This window comes from Ovis aries, chromosome 14 (assembly GCF_016772045.2).
Source record: "Ovis aries strain OAR_USU_Benz2616 breed Rambouillet chromosome 14, ARS-UI_Ramb_v3.0, whole genome shotgun sequence".
Classification (NCBI taxonomy): domain Eukaryota; kingdom Metazoa; phylum Chordata; class Mammalia; order Artiodactyla; family Bovidae; genus Ovis; species Ovis aries.
In genome coordinates this window covers 40,655,710-40,670,716 of record NC_056067.1, presented here as the reverse complement: position 1 = coordinate 40,670,716, position 15,007 = coordinate 40,655,710, and the positions used below count along the sequence as shown (strand labels likewise).

At 47.5% G+C, this 15,007-nt stretch overlaps 1 protein-coding gene across 4 annotated transcripts in view; it reads right to left on the bottom strand.

The window, feature by feature from the left end:
• ZNF536 (zinc finger protein 536) overlaps positions 1 to 15,007 on the bottom strand; it is a 452,773-nt gene that overhangs the window by 42,095 nt on the left and 395,671 nt on the right. The window lies entirely within an intron of this gene.

The window sequence follows — 15,007 nt, the reverse complement described above, 5'->3', positions numbered from 1 at the left end:
ATAACTCCATGGACTGCCCTGGGACCAATGCTCCGGTACTTAAGGGCCCCCCAAAGCCCCCTGTTCCTGCTACCCACACAGAACTCACACTTCCTGAGCTGAGATGTGCTCAGTCCTTCTCCTCAGGGGCCTGACTCCTTCTTCTGGACATTCAAGGAACGGTCCTTTTCCAAAAGAAATGGAAGCTCCTCAGATGTCTTGCATTTTGCACCGGCAAGGCCCTGGGGGCATTTTGCACCCAGGAGGCCCTCGGGAGAGTAAGCTGAGCTGAGGAGGGGGGATTGGTGGGCGTGTTGACAGCTCCAGGGGTGATGGCAGCTAAAGGCTTTCCCCCAGGCCAGGAACTGGGACCTTCTCTGCTGTTGCTCACCTGGCCAGGAATTGAGAGGGGCCAGCACTGTGAGTCCCACGTACAGAAGGGACACATAGCCTCTGAGCAGTATCAGCACTTGAGGCAGGGCAGACCCTGAAGCTGGCCTCCAAACGCCAGCACAGACCTAGGTCAACTCTAAAGCAAAGAACTGGGGCTTAACTGTTGCCGTTACTAGAGCTTTCTGGGGCTGCAGTGACCCCTAACCTGGACCCCAGAGTCCTGGATGGAACCACTATACTCAGGAGCTGTCCCTGTACCCACACACAGCATAAAGTATCTGTAGCCTGGCTAGAGGCTGGGGGAAAATGTCTAGAAGGGTCCCATCATTGGCCCAGGGATGCTGGAACCATTCTGCAAGCAAAAGGAGAGAAAACCTCAACCCCCAACCCCAAAGAAAAGCTACTTAGATCTTTAAGTCAAGGTCAGGAACTGCCACTCTGGGGGCACTCAGCCAAATTTGGAAGAGCATCTCTAGGGTAAATGTTCTAATTGCACAAAAATTGTTTCCTGGAGAGGGACAAAATGCGGCCAAGACCATTAACATGAACGAAAGAATTAAATTTTTGTCTAATATTGCACTTAACATCCAAGAGGCATCCAGACAGCTCAGGGCAGTTAGCACTTCTAAAGAGCACTGCAGTCATTTCAGAGGCAAATTACATGCCCATTGAAATAAAATGCCTTGAAATGATGGTGCCCTGCAGACTTGATTTCAAATCTGACTCTACTGATCACCAGCTGAGTGACCTTAGACAAGTTACTTAACCTCTCTGAGCCCGTATTTCCTAATTTGTGAAATGAGACTAATAATTCATACTTCGCAGGGTTTGAGGATAAAATGATCTAAAATATGTGAGGCTCAGAGTATAGTTTCCTAGCACACTGTAGCCCTCAAGACACACTGGGCGTGCTCCACTGTTCACTATTATAATCTGCTACCACAACCACTGTCGTAAACGGGCTGTTAGGCACTCGCCTACCACCGTTCAACTGAGACAACCCGACATGTGCCAGGCTTCCAGAGCAGGTAGGCATTCATTTAGTCTGGGCACCTAAAAATTGGAATTACCTTATTTCTTGCTATTAAAAGCACAACTAACTGAAAGCTAGTCTTCTGACATCTTTTTTGTACACAGCCTTTATCGTTTCCTTCAGTGAATCTTGATTCAGGGCTGCAGGGGCACTTTGTCACCTGGGGGTCTCCTATCCCCACCACACCCCCAGCAGGCAGCCTCAGCAGGGACAAGGCCTCTTGGACTAATAATGCACATGGGGGCCAGGAGACAGGGGTGGAGAGCCCTTGGGAAGGGGGCTGAACTCAGGGGAGCTCAAGAGCCCCTCCCGCTCCTGAAGGCCTGGCGTTCCCCAGGCACAGGTCCCTGTTCTACTAACTGAGGCATGCCACAGTGCCTCTGAACCTCAGTTTCCCTTCCCATGAAATGGGCACAATCACGCCCAAGGAATAAATGAACTGCTGAAAGGAGAGGGCCCGATGCACAGCAGGTGCCCAATGAACAGCTGTTGCTTTTATGATCTCGCAAGACCCTAACAAGCATAGTTTGTCCTGAGGTCCCCGACTCAGGGGACAGGCCGCAGTCATGTCAGAAGTAGGCCTATCCAAGAGCGCCTAGACTGCCCCCGGGGACAGAGGGCACTCAGTGCTGACCCCTTGTGGCTCAGCGGCCATGGGTCCCCTGTCACTGCATCTTCCGACATTTCCAGAGATTGCCTGTTATGCTCTGTTATATACCTTGAATTTTTAATGTGGGTAAATTCATTTTTAAGCAAATGAAGCAATTAAAACACATCCCTGAGCCCCAGCTCTGAAGCAGGGAACTAGACTAGACAGCTGACACAGCCCTCCCCCTAGGTCTGGGCTTCCATGCAAGACACAGGGCTGCTCCAAGAACATCCACCCTAAAGCTCAGATTGCCTGGTGCCCAAAGGGAGACAAACAGGTTGGATTTTATCCTAGACGCACATGTGAGTCTCATTACTGAGCCGAGCGCGCCATCTGCTGGTGGCAGGAGGGGAGTGCAGCCAGCGCCGGCCAGCATCTCCAGCAAAGGATCAGGTAGACTGTAGGGAAGAGGAGGCTGCCCAGCCTGGCCAGGACCTGATCCCGGAAGGCAACCAGAAGGGGGGCCAAAGCAACCCAAGGCATCAAGGACAAGAAGCACCTAGGGCATCAGTGCCTGTGCCCATGAGGAGAGAGGGAGGCAGGCCCCCCCCCCTGCTGCTGGGAAGGGCAGGGCGGGCCGAGGACAGTGTCTCCTGGAGAGAAGCATGAGGAGGCAGTGTGCACACGTGTACACGTGATTGCATGCACGCCTGCCTCTAGCCGATGACCGCTCCTCTTCCCTCAGCCCTCTGACCCCTCTGAACCTGCCCACTGCCCAGGAGGCACCCCCCAAGAGGCCGGGGCCCCATAAAGGCTCCTCATGGCTGCCTGTCCCTCACTTTATTTGCAGGACTGCCTTGTCCAGCTGGAGGGACACCGGGCTTGGCTCCTTGGGGCTGACATGACATGTGAAGTCTAGGTGAGATCCAGAGTTTACCTGTCCTGGGCCTTCAGACAGACAGCCAGGATCTCCTCCAGGAGCGCCCCCCACCGCCCTGGAAAACCCCAAACTCAGGCAGGCAGGGAGGGCAGGGCAGCAATGGCTGCCCCCGCACAGGAACAAGCGTCTCAAGGCTGGGCTGAGTTACCTCCTGGGACCTGCTCCACGGCCGGCACCGAGCAGCACCGAGCAGCAGAGCCAAGTTGTCCCCCCCCTCAAGACAGCTCAGAAAACACTGCATTACTTAATGTTCTTTAAACTTTCTCCTTCTTAAAAAAAAAAAAAAAAAAAAGTGATTTTCTTATTGGGTCCTAAGGGCTTTCTGTTGAATAACTGGCTTTGCTCTCCCAGCCCCTGCAGGAGGCCTGCTGGTGCCCTGTTTGTGTGTGTGCAAAGTTGCTCCAGTCTTATCTGACTCTCTGCGACCCTATGGGCTGCAGCCCACAAGGCTCCTCTGTCCATGGGATTCTCCAGGCAAGAATGCTGGGGTGGGTTGCCATGCCCTCCTCCAGGGGATCTTCTGGACCCAGGGATCAAACCCACCTCTCTTACATCTCCTGCACTGGCAGGCAGGTTCTTTACCACAAGCACCACCTGGGAAGCCCTGTGCCCTATTTACAGCTGGATATGTGGAGGCCTGGAGTAGGTAACGGAAGAGCTGCTGGACCCAAGAACTGGGCCGGCAGCCCAGGGTTCAGCACTCCCGGCTGGGAGGTGTCCAGAGGACACCCAGGATCAGAGATTTTTATAGCAGAACATGCTCTTTGATGCCAGCTGCACCGACTTCACAGGAAGCAGAGTGTGTTCAAAGGCCCAGATTTTCTTCCCCCACCCCCACACTCACTTGAGTTTTCCTACTCTTAGATTCCAAACATCAACAACTGCATAAATCACAGGTACTCTGTGGCAGGGACTTTCATATATATGTATGCTGTTCTAAGACAACTACCGCTGGACAAGTCACTGTTTTTGTTTCGCTGTTTTTTGGATGAGGAATCTGAGGTTCAGAGAACTTGAGTAGCTGGCCCGAGATCACACAGAAGAAAGAGCTGGGGTCTAGGTCCAGTGATGTGATCACAGTCAGCACATTCACCCAGTCCTCAGAATCATCCTAGCATGATTCAAACACCGAGACGCCACGTTCCCGAAACACAGTGTTCCTAAAACAGCAGCCCAAGGTCAAAACCATTATAGTGTATACAACTACAATCACCGAGGAACAACCCGGACAGGCAGATTCTGGCAGCTGCAGAAAGAGAGAGAGAGAGGGAGAGAGAGAGACAATATGAATTCCTCTAGAAAGCACTGTTTGAAACCTTCCCATGATGGAATTAAAAGTGGGCCCTAAGTGATTTATTTTTTCAATCTGAGAATCTAAACAAACGATCTCCCTTCTAGGTACATCTATCATATGATCTCCTTCACAGCTGTGAAAAAATGCTATTAGTGCTTTCAAAGCAGTTTTATCACAGATTAAAGAAGCCTAGGAGAAAAAAAAAAAAAAAATTGGCAACCGGAGACAGCCATATGCCTACTTGACCTAGGACCATAAACCTGTTGTTCATTCCAGAGAGGGGATTACGGCATTACTTTTAGTAAGTTGCTTTTCATATGGAAATTTCTTTTCATAGTAAAGATCTGCCTTTAATAGCATCATCCTAAAAACATGCCTATTTTTTAATTCCCTGATCATGGACATATAGATTTTTATAGTGTCTGCAAGCATACATTAATGTTAATTTCACCATTCTCCTTTGTATTTTGTTAATGTCACAATCTGCTGTAAAACCTTGCCAAGTTTCTTAACTGTCATGTTAATTCCAAGACCTATTCTGCACTCTTTGACATTTCAGGACAGAACAAGGCAGTAAAAATAGATTAGAAACAGCTTATAAGTATTATAAAATCTAGAACTTTGCAGATGGCGGAATTAGGTCTGCTGAATGGAAATTTAGCAACTCTGAGCACAATAATATTAGAAAAGCCTATTCATTTCTAAGGTAAATATTTGGAAGGGGTTGCATAATGGCGACTAGAGGAGTGTGGGGAAACTTATAAAATGCAACAGAGTTATATTATTTTAAGCAACTTACTGGATACATAAACCATATCCCAAAGGGCTTCGGGTTTCAAAGGTTTTCTCTACCGTATAAATAAGGGTGCAGAGTAAGGACTTGATTTTATTCATGGTCAGTTCAAAGATCACACAAATTATTTCACGCAAAGGATTTGCCTGTGTTAAAGCAGAGCATTACTGTACTTCGATATTAAATGACACTACCACATGCTAAGAAATTTGCACAAATGGACAGGAAATTAGACACTGTTTTCTTAAACTGATTGCTAAAGAATGCACCCTGTTTAAACGTGCACTATCCATTTCAAAGGGAAGCATTGGCTGATTTCAGGAAGTTTAAAATCAGTTCATGGAGAAGCAGGATAAAGTTAGGGTTAAATGTGTTTTTCTTCCCCCACTCCCCACCTAGGGGAAACTATTTCTTTAAAAAAAAAAAAAAAACTTTCCCCTTTTTCTTTAACGGGAACTTATTATTTCCATCATCCTTGTTGAGTTGTTGATGAATAGTTCACATCCCTTGCCAAGCCCCACCCTCTGCCTTTTTTCTAAGCTCTTTCCTCATTATTTGCTCAATCTTTTTCCCACAGCCCCGACAGGCCGTCAGGGCGGCTTAAACACAGCAGAGTATTAACATGGGGAAATGGCTTTCAGTCCCCAATTGATCTCCTAATACATGATGTTGAAATGATAATTGGTACACTCCTCACTGAAAAATAAGAGAGAAAAACTACTTTTCAGTCACCACAAGGTATTATCTTAGATCATGTATTCAGAACTAACAGATACATTAAAAAAAAAAAAGAACCCCGTCCCCCCCCCATCTGCGGGAGAGTCTGCAGTCGCAATTCTTTTCAGCTGACATAATCCAGATTGATTCGTTCAGCAGATAAAATTCAGGCCACTTCTGCCCTTTATGGGAGCAACATAATACCAGTCTTTATTCAGTAACAATGTAACATAATGGGATCGGAATGTGCAAAATGACTGTTCTTAAATTACTGCGCCTCACAAGGGCCCAACACAAGCTGGGGCTTAATGTAAAAAATCATTAGGCGCAGATTACTAAAGTGCTCCTGCATTAAGGAGGTCAAACGGAGCCTGTTTATGGTATTTTTCAGGACAGAAACTCTTTGCTAATATCTTGATTATGACTGTGTTCTGGGGGGCCCGTCTTAGCACCCACAGCTCAGCACTGTGTCTTCCGAGGAGATGTTGTGAAGTGGGGGCTGGGAGGCAAGACCACTGAAACAGGGGCTGGAGATGGGTCAGGAGAGTCTCCACAATCGCATTTTCAAGAAAGTTGGGTGCATCAGATAATGTAAGCTCTGAGCTATTAAACTATGCTAATTTCAAGATCTTCAGGGGTTCGTTAGTAAGATATATAGAAGATGTGGAAAATAAAAGCTTAAAGACAGAATGAATAACAATCTCCCACCATCTCAATACCTAGAAATGACCCCTGGGCATTTTAAATGTAAAATCATCCAATCTTTTTATGTTTCTTTCTATGTAGAAATATATATTTTTACAAAATTTATGCTTCAAATACAGCTTTTCACTAAATGTTATAGGTATTGTCAATATTTCTCCATGTCATTAATTATTCCTCTGCAATATAATTTTATGGCTACATGGTGTTTCTTCCTTATGGAGGTACCTAATTTGTTTAACTTTATCCCTCTTCTTGGGCATGTGGGTTGTTTTCTAAGTTTCCCCTGTTTTAAGGGATGTGATGATGATTACGTCTATAGAAAAGTCTTTCCCCACACATCAGGTAACTTTCTTTGGATGAATGCCTAGAAGTGGAATTTCTGGGTGAAAGGGGTTGCATATTTTATATCTATTTAACATGTACATTTCTTCCTTGGCCTCCAGAAAGCTTGAAACTACTTATTTCAAGGGATGAGTTCAGAACCTGCTACAGTAGCCTCAGCCTTTGCCCACATGATACAATGCAGAGATTTCTTTGCATATACTACTTGAATTCCACACACTCACACATTAAACTGTCGTTGGGAGAAAGATTAAATTGAGGAAAGAAGTCCATGCAGGCTCTGACAAACCTAAGGTTACCCAAGAAGATTCTAGAAAAATAAAATCGGACAAAACAGAGCAGAAAAGATCCCCTTTGGATGGAAATGACTTTTTCTCAACCTGCAAGTTTAAGCCTCATGCAATTTAATTTTTGCATTTGAGAGCATTGCCAGTCTCTTATCTTGTTTAAATAGAAGACTTCCAAAACTCGAATCACTGAATCACCGGGTGGCCTCCGAGATGATGCAGTTACTCTTCGGAACGCTGGGCTCACGTCTGGAGTGGGGCTTGTATTTGGTCAATGTTTGTACCAAATGAAGCATCGCTGTGTGTGTACGCATGGGGCTGGGGGAGTGCATGCAGAAGGCAGGGATTTTGTGTATGTAAGTACATATGTATATACATTCACAGGTGCATAAATGTATTTTCCTATAAAATGAGCATCACCATTGTAGCCTCATCACTGAAACTCACACCATCTGAAATATTTGCATATGATACCAGCCTCCACTGTCAATCATGACAGCACAAATCCAATATTCAGGCCATATGGCCTTGAAACTTTCAATCGATAGGAACCTTTTAAAGCTGAAGCTTCAAAAAGTTGTATCAAAAATATATTCAATGAGAAGAAGGTTAATTGAATAATTGATTACTCAGTAACAATTAAGTGCTCTTCAGATATCTTTGGGAAATCTTGAAACATAACGGTGATAGATATTTATTAGTTTATCAGCTATTTCTGTGTTATATATTTATTTTGGGGCTCAAAGTCAATTTCTTTCATTTATATAGTTTAACATCAGAGTCCCCGTGGTGAAAGGATATATATATATTTTTTTACTACTACACAAGGAGATGGCAGGGTGGAGAAAAATCCTTGTGATCCAGGGTTGCCAACATCGAAGCATTTCCCAACATTAGAAACAGCTTCTTTGTGACAAATTACAGATAAACTCGTCCAGCAAGGCCTCTCAGAAAGATGCCAGCTCCAAAATGCAGTCATTTTTGCAAGGGAAGTCTGGGTGATGGGATTATAGCTGCGTTCTGCACACTGGCTCTTGAATTGTCAGCCTCATGCAGGTCTTCCTCCTCCTAGTTTCTCTTCCAAAGGAACCAGTGGTCCCATCTTCACTGAGAAGTGGAGTGACCACATGTACCACTAACATTCATTAACAAATCCCTTATATTTGTCATCTATGGCTTTTCACAGGAGGTAAAGATGGAGATTTTAAAACTGCCAACAATCTGTCAAAGAGGATCACCATCTATACTCACAGACACACACACATACACACACACACACACACGCACACACACGCACACACCACTGGGCCAAATAGGGGTGGGAGGTCAGGGATAGAGACTAAGTCTTCTCTTCAGAAGGACGGGTCCGGCTCTTCACCCTGGAGGCCACACTTGCATGCATCACTTCCAGCGTTTCACAGGGGCTCAGAGGATCTTATTTACTGTAAGTAATCTCTGAAAATCCCCCACGCAATTGGTAAAGTTAGATTCCACTGAACCAAGTCTTCGACATCCCTAATGAGCACACCTAAGAAATGACTCTCTGGACCCAAGAAACAGATTCTAAACATGAGTGAAAACTGATGCTTACTTAAGTACTTTTTATTTTATGTATCTGTGCATATTTTTCGTTCCCTCATTCAAGAAATACTATTAAACCTCTTCTGTGGGTTGGACACTGTGGTATTCAGAAGTACGGAAGCATAAGCAGAATAGACAAGGTCTCTGACAGCTTCGATTCTCAGTTTGGAGGGAGAATTGGACCCAAAACTGATGAAAAAACTAAGCACACATGTTTTAAAATAATTGCTAAGAAGTGAGCAGGCATCCCTGGTGGCTCAGTGGTAAAAAAATCTACCTGCCAATGCAGGAGATGTGAGTTTGATCCCTGGGTCAGGAAGATCCCCTGGAGAAGGAAATGGCAACCCACTCCAGTTTCTTGCCTGGGAAATCCCATGGACAGAGGAGCCTGACAGGCTACAGTCCAAGGATCACAAGAGTCGGACAAGACTTGGCAACTAAATAACAACAACGAGTGAGCAAGGGACTGAGGGAGGGAATAATAGAGGGATGAGCCATTATTGAGCGGATGGTCAGTAACTGCCTCTCTGAGAGCATGATGTTTCAAGTAAGGTCTAATGAATGAGGAGCTGGCCATGAAAAGCTGTGTGTACGTGTGCATGGCCAAGGGGGAGGTTGTCATTCATTCTAGGTAGTGAGAGCTGAGTACCCAAAGACCCTGTGGTATCAAACAGCCAGAAGGGTTTAGTGATCAGAGAGAAGACCGACGCAGCTGGAGCAGAGCCTGAGAGATGCAGCTGGAGGTTGTGCAGGGACACGAGCATTTGGGCTTTGCAGCTAAGGGGCCTTGAGTTTCAGTACAAAGGGGATGGAAAGCTTTTGAAAGGTGTTAAAAACTAATTTATGTCCTAGAAGCTCACTCTAGGGCACAAGTTGGCTTGGAGGAAGGTCTAGATCAGTTAAGCATAGCTCAGGTAAGAGACGATGATCACCCACAGTGAAGGGTGAAGATGGAGGAAAGAGAGATTCTAGGTTCATTTTTTAGATAGGATTGACAGGGCTTTTTGGTGGGCTGGATGAGAGGAAAGGGAGAAATCAAGGTTAACGCCTAAGTTTGACGTTGTGAGATCTCCCCACAGAGGAGTCCCATAGCATATTAGAGTAGATGTTCTGGAGGAGAGAAGTGGGCTGAAGGTTTGGGGCCTGAGAACCACCAGCAGGCGTGTGGTGGAATCTATGAGGGAGGATAGGATCTCCCAGGAAGAGGTCAGGATTGAACCGTGAAGAGCCTGAGGAGGGCAAATGAGGAAGAGGAGTCAGAAAAAGCACCAAGAAGGGGGAGCCAGTGAAGGAGAAGAAGGTCCAGAAACCAGGAGGGCAGTGGCTTTAGCGGAGGGTCCTCTTGGACTTTGCCACCGTCTCATATTCCTGGAATCTTGTTGCCTCTGGATACTGATGTTCCACAGAGTGATGAACCTTTGAGGGAGGTTCTATTCCCATCCTCATCCTACAGAGAAGAAGACTGAAGCTCAGTGGGGTTCAGTTGCTTCCTGGGCATCACGTCCTAGTTGGAAACTATCAGGCACCAGTCCCTAGCTCTTGACTACTCTGTTATTTATATGCTTTCTACTTTCTAGGACATTCCTGGATTTGAGTGTCTGATCTGCCAAGTATGGCCAAGACACGCCACTGGGAGAACTTATGAACATGTTTTGAATATCTTGTTTCTGCCTCTTTCACGCTAGCATTGGCACCATCAGTATGGTATCTCAGATGAAATATTTACCCCTTCTGATCCCCTACGGGCTTCCATGGTGATGGCTCAGATGGTAAAGAATTCACTTGCAGTGTAAGAGACCCGGGTTTGATCCCTGAGTCAGGAAGATCCCCTGGAGTTCATGGCAATACACTCCAGTATTCTTGCCTGGAGAATCCCATGGATAGAGGAGCCTGGCATGCTACAGTCCATGCAAGTCTCAAAGAATCAGACTCAAGTGAGCAACTAACACTTTCACTTTCTGACTCCCTATACTGCACCAGGGCCAGCCACAGACTAACTATGAATTAACTCCAGGAAAGGGGGGCTTTGTAAAGTAGATAAGCTAAGCCTTCAAAGTAGCTTCTGACTTTCTGATCAGGCTATGAGCCTACCACCATCAAGTCTCCCCTGCAATTTCCATGGTTCAAGTAGAGGCCATCTAAGGCAGGTGGGCTCCCTTGAGTTAGGAAATGAGACCAAGGCCCCCAAGTGCAGGGCATCTAATGAGCCTAGCTTGGTAGCCTTGCATCACCTCTGCCGTGTTAGAGGTGAGCCCGGCTTTCTGTGGAGCCTTGTAACAAGACGACAGGCATAGCTGTCTGGAGACAGAAGGGAAGGCCGTGAGTGTCACAGACCAGAGAGCACATGTGTGGTTGTGTCCCTGCCGAGATGGCATGACACCTCCTGAGTCTGGAGAGCAAGCCGCAGAGCAGCTAGCTTGCTGCCCCCGTGCGCATACAGAAGACCCACAGCCGCGGATGCTACGAGCAACGTTAGGGGACAGACCGCAGCGCCTCTCCCGGCTGGGCTGTCAACGGCAGCACAGTGTGCTCCAGCGAAGGGCTAGTAAAAGATGCACCAGAGTTTTAATATTGTTTTAATGTGATTAAAAAATCCTAAATTAATTTATTTTCTTATGCTAGAAAATAGTCCGGCACTGCCATATTGCAATGTGCTCAGAAGGGCAGTCTGATAAAATTCATTAGAAAAGAATTGAATTCATCATATAAAACACAGTCATTTTATTTCAAGTAGTTCCCAATTCAGAAGGCCAGGCAATTGTTCCTTAGAGTCATACCAAGGACAGGCAGGAGAGGGATCCCAGGGTAGGTCTCTAGAACATCGTGACTTGTTGAAGCTAAGAGAACTTCATTTCTGAGCCCTTTCAAATACTGTCAGATGTGAGTGAAGGTGAAAGAGAAAAGGCCACTAAAGGCAAGAGGACATCCTTGCTAGTTGCCTTCTTTGCATGAAGCTTTAAAACACTGTTTTGCATCAAAGCCTCCCCATCTTTCAAGACTCAGCTCAATGCCCTCCTGCTCCTCCCAACCTTATTTCCTTCCCACCATTTATTATGACTTTATCAGACACTGTCTCAGATATCCATTTAACTTATATGCATATTATTGTTTCATTTCCCCAAGTAGACTGCAAACTCTGGGGATGAGGGTTGATTTCATCCTAGTTTCTCCAGACTGCCACCACTCCCTGGCTGCCAGCTCCCCGTGCCTAGCAGTGTGCCCTGCAGCGGGGCATTTCTTTTGCATGTGGTTATACCTGGGTGCCGTTTTCCTTGAGTGCACCATGTGATAGATTTCCTCGTCCGTATTCACAAACAGCATTGAGCAGAACCCTCTGAGACGATGATTAAGAAAGCTGGAGCGTGGCTATCTCTGTGCACTCTGTCACTGAACAGTCCAGAAACTATGCGTCACCTGTGAAACGATTGTTTTCGATTCATCTTGTAAAACGGTTGATCTTGAAAAAGGAAGAAGTGGAAATTTTAATTCAAGCGAGATTTACCTAACCAGGAACTGAGTGGAGACAGAAGACCTGCGTGTCCTCTGTGAGCCTCTGACTCCCTGGATGTATGGGGCTCAGCTGCAGGAGCGGAGGACTCCTTCACCCGTTCACGCTGCAGAAGGCAGCTTGAGGAATTTGGCAGCAGGAAGACTCGTCTCTAACCAGTATGCAACAGTTTAAAATAAATAAATAAATAAAGAGATTTTACCCCTGAATTCTGCTCAGGGATAAAAATATCTGTGCTCGGAGCAGTCTTTGCTCAGGACTGGAGGGTGGGCACAGCTGAACTGCCTTAGAGGCTTCTGCTCCGAGCTCAGAAGGGCCTGCCCCGAGGCTGGCTCTCAAATCTGCCAGGGCCAGGTCCAACCTTTCACGCAGAGACTGGGCTGCCGGTCCTCACGCAGGGAAAGCCAAGTGGAGTCAGCACAGCAGCAGCGCGGTGACCAGTTCGAGCAGCCGCTGTCCCCCGCTAGAGGAACGGGAGGCCAAGGGGGCCGCTGCCCGGGGAAGCAGAAGAGCCTCTTGGTTTCCTCTTAAAGTCGTCACCCAACCAGGGATGGTCATGAGAAACCTCTGCCTGCAACTGTTCCACGTTGTTTGCTTTAGCAACCACACATGTTGACTTTGCCTGTTTGTTGCCACCTCAAACTCCAACATGGCCCACTGGCTTCCAGGGGTGGCTGAGGATGAGTGAGAATGGGATGCGGGTGGTGACAGGGGCCACAGGTTTTTTCGAAGCACGAAGGAACATTCCTGACTCTGTGACAAGCCCCCAACTTGCCTACCTGTGAACTGGACAGCAGCCGACCACCCCCCGGGAAAGTCCTGCGCCTCTGGAACCTTCGCAGCCTGGGCAGCCACCCTCGGCTCACACCTGCTGTCAGGGAGCGTGCGCATCACGCCTGCTTGTCTCTGACGTGGTGTTGGCCTCAGGGAGGGGGCTTCTCGAGATGTTTAATTAGTGGAGAGTTTCCTGCTCTCCAGCAGCTTGCTTGGGAGAATGAAGCTCTCGAACAGCTCCTAAAATAGGAGGAGCAATTGCCAGAGGCAGAGTTGAAGCACTTGGGAGGAGTCTAGGTTCTGAGGTGGCCATGGGTTCTCGTCCTGAAAACTCCAATGAAAGACCCCCTGGATGGGCCAGACTGTCAAATGCTGTGCTTTGAGCAGGGCAGCCCCAGATGAGCACGGAGGGTGGAGCACCGAGGGCAGGAAGATCCCCGGGGAAAGCGAGAGCCACGTGTACCTAAAGCGAGCCCCCTATCCAGTTCCATCACCTGTCCTGGATAGTCCACTTTCTCCGGAGAACCAGGAAACCTGGGTTTGTAAGTAAAAACCTCACAGTTTTAGAATGTTTGCAATTAATCAAAGACAAACGTGTAAATATCACACAAGCCAAACAAAACACATCTGTGAGCGGAATCCAACCCCCAGGCTACCCTTTGGTTCCCATTATCCTTCTTGAGCCGCTCTGAGGGCCTCACCTTGCCCTCTAGACTCTCTGGCGGCTCTGTTTACCTCCAGGGAAAGAGCAGTGAGGAGACGGTGGACAAGGAATGCAGGCCAGGGCAACCCACAGCAGGGACTTCAGCCAGGAGCAGACGAGAAAGGCCTTTGCTTGGACCTTTCCTAGACCCACTGAATCAGAATCTGCATAGTCAGAGATACATGGCTACTGGTTTGCACACTAGACTTCAAGAAGCGTTTGTCTAAGACTAAATAATAGAAACGGGTCGATGCTATGAAAGCCTCTCCTTTTCTGGAAGATGCAGAAACCCAAGCATACAACCTGCCCTCTTCAATCTTTTCCAGGTACCAGACTAGGAAGACGGAGAAGGCAATGGCACCCCACGCCAGTACTCTTGCCTGGAAAATCCCATGGATGGAGGAGCCTGGAAGGCTGCAGTCCATGGGGTCGCTGAGGGTCGGACACGACTGAGCGACTTCCCTTTCACTTTTCACTTTCACGCATTGGAGAAGGAAATGGCAACCCACTCCAGCGTTCTTGCCTGGAGAATCCCAGGGACAGGGGAGCCTGGTGGGCTGCCGTCTATGGGGTCGCACAGAGTCGGACACAACTGAAGCGACTTAGCAGCAGCAGCAGCAGCAGACTAGGAAGGTCCCCTGGAGAAAGGAATGGCTAACCACTCCAGTATTCTTGCCTGGAGAATCCCATGGACAGAGGAGCCTGACCGGCTACAGTCCATGGGTTGCAAAGCATCAGACACGTCAGACATCACTTTCGCTTTTCACTTTTCAGACTAGAAATAGTCACTGTAGTCATAAGGACATGGGTGGCCGAGGAGAGGCTGCCCCGACAGGGAGTAAGAACAGTGGGTACAGAGCAGTCCCCACTGCCTTCCACCACTGCAGGACACTTCACACCATGGACAGCTGACCTCCAAGGTCACACTCCAGATAAAGATCAAGCAGCCAGACCGATGTCACTCGGCTCAAATCTCCAGGACAGGATCCCAGGAATAATTCTCTTTGGAAATCAGCCTTCCATCGTATGAGAAGTTTCATGCTGCTGGCTCTGGGCCCCGGTGAGGCAGACACAACACAGGGAAGGAGGAAAGTTTCGTGGTGAGTACAGAACAATGGGGCTCATCTGCCCCTTCGAAAAGCCCTTCTCAGCATCTGCAGGGCCTCTGATGGCTGTGCCTCCATCGCGGTTTTGCTTCTCCGACTCTCCCCAAATCCCCAGGCCTTGTCAGCAGAGACACATCTATCGATAATTAGAGAATACACAGCTTTGGGGGCATTTCCCTTCCATTCACGACATTTACTGGTGTCAGTCTGAGCATAAATACAATTAGATTTGAGAGTTCTATTACAAAAGCCAATAAAGCGGG